This window comes from Hordeum vulgare, chromosome 4H (assembly GCF_904849725.1).
Source record: "Hordeum vulgare subsp. vulgare chromosome 4H, MorexV3_pseudomolecules_assembly, whole genome shotgun sequence".
Taxonomy (NCBI): Eukaryota; Viridiplantae; Streptophyta; class Magnoliopsida; order Poales; family Poaceae; genus Hordeum; species Hordeum vulgare.
This window is the reverse complement of record NC_058521.1, coordinates 181,199,708-181,205,707: the sequence shown is the minus strand read 5'-3', so window position 1 is coordinate 181,205,707 and position 6,000 is coordinate 181,199,708.

Genomic DNA, 6,000 nt, shown 5'->3' with positions numbered 1-6,000 from the left:
AGATCCTATATTGGTCCTTAACACAACAACCGGGGTCTGAACCACCATTTGACAATTTAGGAGTGTAGGTTTCAAACCACTCTCCGTAGAAAACTTTTGTGTGACAAAAGAATGCGTGGCACCATAATCAAACGATACTGTAGCTGGAGTGGAGTTGACGAGGAACGTACCCAGTATGCAGTCTGGGTCTTCCTGGGCTTTCTCTGTGGAGATGTGATTTACGCGTCCCCTGCTGTGGTATTGCTGGTTGCGGGGGAGCCTGATTCTTGTTTGGTGCTCAATGAGCTTGTCCTTTATTCGGCGCATTGGAGCGCGGTGCATCGGGCTTATTGTTGGGGCATTGCATGGAGTAGTGCCCAGGCTGAGCAGACCCAAAGCAAGTGACCTGCCCTGGGTTGTTGGGCTTGCCCCCACTGTTGTTGGGTGGGTTGTCCGCCGGCTTGGGGTTGGCATATTGCTGAGGCTGATAGCTTGGGCGAGGTATAGGAGTCTTGTACTGTTGCTGCTGATAGTTAGGCCTTGCCGGGGCTATGTGCCACGGACGAGCCTTCTGGTTGTTCGAACCACCATTGCCTATCAGCTTGCGCTTGCAAGTATCATCTATAGCACGACGCTTGTCTTCAAGCATGAGAGCCTTATTCACCAGATTACAGAAGGTCCGGTAGTCACAAGCAAGAAGTTGATATTGCAGTGACTGCTGAAGCCCTTCCATGAAGCTTTCCACCTTAGTAGCCTCAGTGCTGATATCATTAGGCGCATACCTCGACAAGAGGTTAAACTTTTGCAGGTATTCTTTGAGTGTGCCGCTGCTTTACTTTAGCGCACGGAACTCCCGCTTCTTGATAGTCATCATTCCTTGGGGAATGTGGGCAGCAGGAATCCATCCTTGAAGGCAGCTCAGGTGATAACATGCATGCCTTGCATGCTCTGGAACCCGTCCCACCAAGCCCTGGTAGTGCCCCCGAGATAGTGAGAGGCATAGAGAACCTTTTCACGATGGTCGGTGCACTTGACCAGCAGGAGGAGGTCCTCAATGGTGCGGATCCAATCATCTACATCCAGGGGCTTAGTTGTCTCAGTAAATATTGGAGGCGTAGTCCTCATGAACTTTGACAGAGTGGAGCCGACCATTGCCATTTCTGCCCCTGCGGCGGGTTGGTCACCAAGATCTTGGCTATCTGCTGGATAGCGGCATTGTTGGCTTGGTGTTCCTCTCGGAAAGCCTGGGGGAACTAAGCCACGGTTAGGTTCTTAGGAGGAGGCCGTAGCAGGGGAATGTCGCCTTGTTGCTGCTCCTGGTGAACTCCAGTTTGGGTAGAGCCACCGGCTCGTGACTGTTGGTTAGAGTCGCCAGTGCTGGGGTGGCCAAATGTACTTGTCGTAGTTTTTTCACGACAGATGTCCTCGTGAAAGGACTTAATGAAGGAGCCATCGCACCTTGGTGGCAACTGAAAGGGGGTGAGCAAAAGTGATACTCAGATTTACCCAGGTTCGGCCCCTCGTGTGGAGGTAAAAGCCTATGTCCTCCTTTGTGTAGATTGATGATGGTGTCGATCACAAGGAGGGAGTAACTCGCCTGACCTAGCTCTCGATGATTTCTAACTTGCACTATCTTCCCGAGGGACTCGCCTTTATATACAGGTCGAGGCCCTAGGATTTACAAGAGTCCTAGCCACGCTACAGATCATGGTCTTCCTTATCTCTAAGTCGCCGTGCTTTCCAAGACTGGAAACCTCCTTGGCGACCTATTGATACGTCCATTTTGCATTATGCTGTTATGTTGATATTTATCGCTTCTTGGGCTGTTATTTCACTTCACGGTACAATACTTATGCATGCCTTTTCTCTCTTATTTTGCAAGGATTACATGAAGAGGGACAATGCCAACAGCTAGAATTCTGGCGTCAAAAGGAGCAAGTTTTAGATGCCTATTCTGCGCAACTCCAAAAGCCGTGAAAATCAACGTGGATTTTTTTCGGAATATATAAAAAATATTGGGCCGAAGAAGTGCCAAAGGAGCGCAACCAGGGGGCCACAAGCCTGGTAGGCGCGACCACCCCCCCGGCCGCGCCTAGGGGGCTTGTGGGCTCCCTGCTGGCCCACTGGCTCCCATCTTCTGCTATATGAAGGGTTTCATTCTGAAAAAATCAAGGGAGAGGCTTTTCGGAGGATTCGCCGCTGCCACGAGGCGGAACTTGAGCAGAACCAATCTAGAACTCCGGCAGGACGATCCTGCCGGGGAAACTTCCCTCCCGGAGGGGGAAATCATCGCCATCGTCATCACCAACACTCCTCTCATCGGAGGGGACTCGTCACCATCATCATCTTCATCAGCACCATCTCATCTCCAAACCCTAGTTCATCTCTTGTAACCAATCTCCGTCTCGCGACTCCGATTGGTACTTGTAAGGTTGCTAGTAGTGTTAATTACTCTTTGTAGTTGATGCTAGTTGGATTACTTGGTGGAATATTATATGTTCAGTTCTTGGATGCTACTCATTACCTCTCTGGTCATGAATATGATTATGCTTTGTGAGTAGTTACTTTTGTTCCCGAGGACATGGGATAAGTCATGCTAATAGTAGTTATGTGAATTTGGTATTTGTTCGGTAATTTGATGTGTTGTATGTTGTTTTTCCTCTAGTGGTGTTATGTGAACATCGACTACATAAGACTTCACCATTATTTGGGCCTAGAGGAAGGCATTGGGAAGTAGTAAGTAGATGATGGGTTGCTAGAGTGACAGAAGCTTAAACCCTAGTTTATGCGTTGCTTCGTAAGGGGCTGATTTGGATCCAATAGTTTAATGCTATGGTTAAACTTTGTCTTAATTCTTCTTTCGTAGTTGCGGATGCTTGAGAGAGGAGTTAATCATAAGTGGGATGCTTGTCCAAGTAAGGGCAGTACCCAAGCAACGGTCCACCCACATATCTAACTATCAAAGTAACGAACGCGAATCATATGAACATGATGAAAACTAGCATGGCAGAAATTTCCGTGTGTCCTCGGGACCGTTTTTCCTCCTATAAGACTTTGTCCAGGCTTGTCCCTTGCTACAAAAGGGATTGGGCCACTATGCTGCACCATTGCTACTTTTGTTACTTGTTGCTTGCTACGAACCATCTCACCACACAATCACTTGTTACTGATAATTTCAGTGCTTGCAGATTTTACCTTGCTGAAAACCACTTGTCACATCCTTCTGCTCCTCGTTGGGTTCGACACTCTTACTTATCGAAAGGACTACGATTGATCCCCTATACTTGTGGGTCATCAAGACTCTATTCTGGCGCCGTTGCCGGGGAGTGAAGCGCCTTTGGTAAGTGGAACTTGGTAAGGAAACATTCATATAGTGTGCTGAAATTTCTTGTCACTTGTCACTATGGATACTAATCCTTTGAGGGGCTTATTCGGGGTATCTTCACCTCGAACGAAAGCACAAAGAGTTGCTCCTCAACCTGCTGCACCAACTGAAAATATTTGCTTTGAATTTCCTTCTGGCATGCTTGAGAAACTGCTGGCTAATCCTTTCACAGGAGATGGAACATCACATCCAACTTGCATATAATCTATGTAGATGAAGTTTGTGGTTTATTTAAGCTTGCAGGTTTGCCCGAGGATGAGGTCAAGAAGAAGGTCTTTCCTTTATCTTTGAAGGATAAGGCGTTGACATGGTATATGCTATATGATGATACTAGATCATGCAACTACAATCGGTTGATATTGGAGTTTCATCAAAAGTTTTATCCTATGCATCTAGTAAATCGTGATCGGAATTATATTTATAATTTTTGGCCTCGTGACAGAGAAAGCATCGCTCAAGCTTTGGGGATGCTTAAATCAATGTTATATTCATGCCCCAATCATGAGCTCTCGAGAGAAATTATCGTTCAAAACTTCTATGCTCGCTTTCTCATGATGATCGCACCATGCTTGATACTTCTTGTACCGGTTCTTTTATGAAGAGAGATATTGACTTCAGATGGAAATTATTGGAGAGAATTAAACGCAACTCTGAAGATTGGGAGCTTGAAGAAGGTAAGGAGTCAGGTATAAATTTCATGTTTGATTGCGTTAAATCCTTTGTTGAAACAAATACCTTTTGTGATTTTAGCGCTAAGTATGGACTTGACTCTGAGATAGTAGCTTCATTGTATGAATCATTTGCTTCTCATATTGATATCCCCAAAGAGAAGTGGTTTAAATATCATCCTCCCTTAGAAGTCAATGTAATTATACCCCATCCAGTTGAAGAGAGATTCATTGCCTATAATGATCCTATTGTTCCTAGTGCTTACATTGAGAAACCACCTTTCCCTATTAGGATAAAGGATCATTCTAAAGCTTGAACTGTGATACGCAGAGGCTACATTAGAACACCTACACCCCCTGAGCAAATTAGAGTTGAACCTAGCATTGCTATTATCAAAGATCTTCTGTCCGACGATGTTGAGTGACATAATATTCACTTCTGTGAAGATGCTGCTAGAATTGCTAAACCTCACTCTAGAGATAAACATAGGTCTTTTGTTGGCACGCCTGTTGTTTCTGTTAAGATAGGAGATCATTGTTATCATGGTTTATGTGACGTAGGTGCTAGTGTTAGTGCAATACCTCAATCCTTATACGATGAAATCAAAGACGAGATTGCACCTATTGAGATAGAACCTATTGATGTCACTATTTAGCTTGCCAATAGAGATACTATCTGCTGATTTCCTCGTTCTTGCTACCACACAACATAGCTTTTGTCCAATCATATTTGGCAAACCTTTTCTCAATATTGTCAATGCTCATATTGACTGTGATAAGCAAACTGTCACTGTTGGCTTTGAAGGCGTGTCACATGAGTTCAATTTCTCCAAGTTTGGTAGACAACCTCATGCAAAAGAGTTGCCTAGTAAGGATGAAACTATTACCTTAGCTTCTATTGTCGTGCCTCCTACTGATCCCTTAGAGCAATACTTGCTTGAGCATGAAAATGATATGCACATGATGAGAGGGATGAGATAGATAGAGTTGTCTTAGAACAATATCCTATCCTTAAGAATAACTTGCCTGTTGAACTGCTTGGGGATCCACCCCCACCAAAGGGTGATCCTGTGTTCGAGCTTAAACAGTTGCCAGATACTCTTAAGTATGCTTATCTTGATGAAAAAGAGATATATCCTGTTATTATTAGTACTAGCCTCTCAGAGCATGAAGAAAAGAGGTTACTAAAAATTCTGCGGAAGCACCGTGCTGCTATTGGATATACTCTTGATAATCTTAAGGCCATTAGTCCCATTCTATGCCAGCACAAAATAAAAACTGATCCTGATTCCAAACCAGTTGTTGATCATCAAGGGAGATTAAATCCTAAGATGAAAGAAGTAGTATGAAAAGAAATACTAAAGCTCCTCGAAGCAGGTATTATCTATCATGTTGCTCATAGTGATTGGGTGAGTCCGGTGCATTGCGTCCCTAACAAGGGAGGCATTACCGTTGTCCCTAATGATAAGGATGAATTGATCCCACAGAGGATTATTACTGGCTATAGGATGGTGATCGATTTTAGGAAATTGAATAAAGCCACTAGGAAAGATCATTACCCTTTACCTTTTATCGACCAAATGCTAGAAAGACTGTCTAAACACACACACTTCTGCTTTCTAGACGGTTATTCTGGTTTCTCTTAGATACCAGTTGCACAAGCTGATCAGGAGAAAACCACTTTCACCTGCCCTTTCGGTACCTTTGCTTATAGGCGTATGCCTTTTGGCTTATGTAATGCACCTGCCACCTTTCAAAGATGTATGATGGCTATATTCTCTAACTTTTGTGAAAAGATTGTCGAGGTTTTCATGGATGACTTCTCCGTTTATGGGTCTTGTTTTGATGATTGCCTCAGAAACCTTGATCGAGTCTTGCAGAGATGTAAAGACACCAATCTTGTATTTAATTGGGAGAAGTTCCACTTTATGGTTAATGAAGGCATCGGCTTAGGACATAAAATTTCTG